Below are 2,802 nucleotides of genomic sequence, written 5' to 3'. Positions count from 1 at the left end.
TTTCCAAGGAGTGGCTGGTAAGCTTGAACCGCCAACCTTGTAGTTCAAATGGCTTTGCAGTCTGGCGAATTAACCCATAGCGCTATAGGGAATGTCAAATTTAAGAGAAGTGGTGTCACATTTATCTTCAAAAAGAACATTCAAGATCTATCTTGAAGTACAATGCTGCCTGTGATAACGTTACATTAATATAACTAAAAGGAAGGTCAGTTAATACCATTATTATTCAGATTTACACACCAACCACTAAATCCAGTGATAAGGAAATTGAATAATTCTACAAACTGTTTCAGTTTGAAATTGATCAAGCGTGCAGTCAAAGTTGCATTGATAATTACTGGCAATTGGAATGTGGAAGTTGGAAACAAACGGGAAGGATCAGTAGTTGGAAAATATGGCCTTGGTGAAATCATGCTAAAGATCACATAACAGAATTTTGCAATAACAATGATTTATTTATTGCAAATGGCCCTTTAAAACACCATAAATGTCAAGTATGCATATGGACTTCTCTAGATGGAATGCATAGGAATCAAATTGTCTACATCTGTGGGAAGAGACAATGGAGAAGCTCAATATCATAAGCCAAAACAAGGCCCAGGGCCAACTTTGGAACAAATCATCAGTTATTTTTATGCAAGTTCAGGCTGAAGATGAAGAAAATTAAAGCAAATTCATGATATCCAAAATATGACTTGAATGTGTACCACATGAATTTAGAGACCATCTCAATATTAGATTTGATGCATTAGACACTAATGATCGAAGACCAGAAGAACTGTGAAATGACAAAAAGTTGTCAGATGACACTCTGAAACTTGCTCTTGAGTGTACAGAAGTTAGAGCAACTGGAAGAAATGAGGAAGTAAAAGAGCTGATTAGAAAAATTCCAAAAGCAGCTGGAGAAGACAAAGTCAAGTGTTATAATGAAACGTGCAAAGGTCTGGAGCTGGAAAACTAAAAAGGAAGAACACATTCAGCATCTCTCAACCTGAAAGAAATGAAGAAATATTTAAGCCTCTGGATGCAATGTTGTAGAATCTATGGGTAGTATACTGAATGATACAGGAAACATCAAAAGAAGATGGAAGGAATAAAAGAGTCACTATATCTAAAAGAAAAGAGCTCTGGTAGCGTAGTGGTTATGAATTGGGCTGCGAACCTCAGGGTCAGCAGTTTGAAACTACCAGCTGCTCAGCGGGAGAAAAATGAGGCTTTCTGCTCCCGTAAAGATTTACAGCCTCGGAAACCCTGTACAGGGTCACTATGGGTCAGAACCAACTCAACAGCACTTAACAACAACAACAACATACCTAAAAGAAATGGTCAAGGTTCAACCATTTCAAAAGGTAGTATATAGTACTGAAGGAAGAAGTCTAAGATACACTGAATGTATTGGCATAAAACAAGACTAGAGTAATTGACAAAATACAAATTAAAATCCTTCAACAAATGATGCAGCACTGGATGCACTCACTCATCTATGCCAAACAATTTGGAAGACAGTTACCTGGCCAACCTATTGGAAGAGATCCATATCTGTGCCCATTCCAAAGAGAGGTGACCCAATGAAATAAGGAAACAACCAAACAATACGATTATATCTCATGGAAGTAAATTTTTGCTGGAGATAACTTTAAAATGATTGCAACACTACACTGACAGGGAATTGCCAGAAATTCATGTCAGATTCAGAAGAATACACAGAACTAGGAATGTCATTGCTAATGTCAGATGGATCTTGACTGAAAGCAGAAAATACCAGAAAGATGTTTACTTGTGCTTTATTGACTATGCAAAGGCTTTTGGCTGTGTGGACCATGACAAAATATGGATAACGTTGCCAAGAATGGGTCTTCCAATTAAATGGATATTAATTGTATTCATGAAGAACTTGTAAATAGACCAAGAAGCAGTCCTTAGATCAAAACAAGGGGATACTGAATGGTTTAAAATCAAGAAAGATTTGCAGCATGGTTGTATCTTTTCTCCATATTTATTCAATCTGCATGCTGAACAAATAATCTGAGAAATAAATTATATGAAGAAGATCATAGTATCAAGATTGGAGGAAAATTCATTAATAGCCTGCACTATGCAGATGATATAACTTTGATTACTGGAAGTTAAGAGGATTCGGAGTACTTACTGATGAAGATCAAAGACTACAGGTCTTAATGTGGATTGTACCTCAATATAAAGAAAACAAAAATACTCACAACTGGACCAATAATATCACAATAAATGGAGAAAACATTGAAATTGTCAAGATTTCATTTTGCTTGAATCCACAATCAACACTCATGGAAGGAGCAGACAAGAAATCAAACTGCCTATTGCATTAGGCAAATCTGTTGCACAAAATGTCTTTAAAGTTTTACAGAACAAAGATACCTGTTTGAGGCCTAAGGTGTGCCTGACCCAAGCTATAATATTTTCAATAACCTTATATGCATGTGAAAGGTCAATTAATAATGGAGACCATAGAAAAATCAATGCATTTGAATTATGGTGTTGGAGAAGAATATTAAAAATACTATGTGTTGCCAGAAGAATAAACATACTGTGTTGGAAATAGTATAACCGGAATTCTCCTTAGAAGCCAGGATTGTGAGACTTCATCTCTGTTACTTCGGACATGTTATGAGGAAAGACCAGTCCCTGGAGAATAACATCATGCTTGGTAAAGTGGAGGTTCAGTGAAAAAAAAAGGAAGACCACTAATGAAATTGATTGACACAGTGGCAGCAGCAATGGGCTCAAATGTAACAATAGTGAGGATGGCACTGGACTGTGCACTTT

Source organism: Chrysochloris asiatica, unplaced genomic scaffold (assembly GCF_000296735.1).
Source record: "Chrysochloris asiatica unplaced genomic scaffold, ChrAsi1.0 scaffold00135, whole genome shotgun sequence".
Classification (NCBI taxonomy): domain Eukaryota; kingdom Metazoa; phylum Chordata; class Mammalia; order Afrosoricida; family Chrysochloridae; genus Chrysochloris; species Chrysochloris asiatica.
This window is presented reverse-complemented; position numbering follows the sequence as displayed.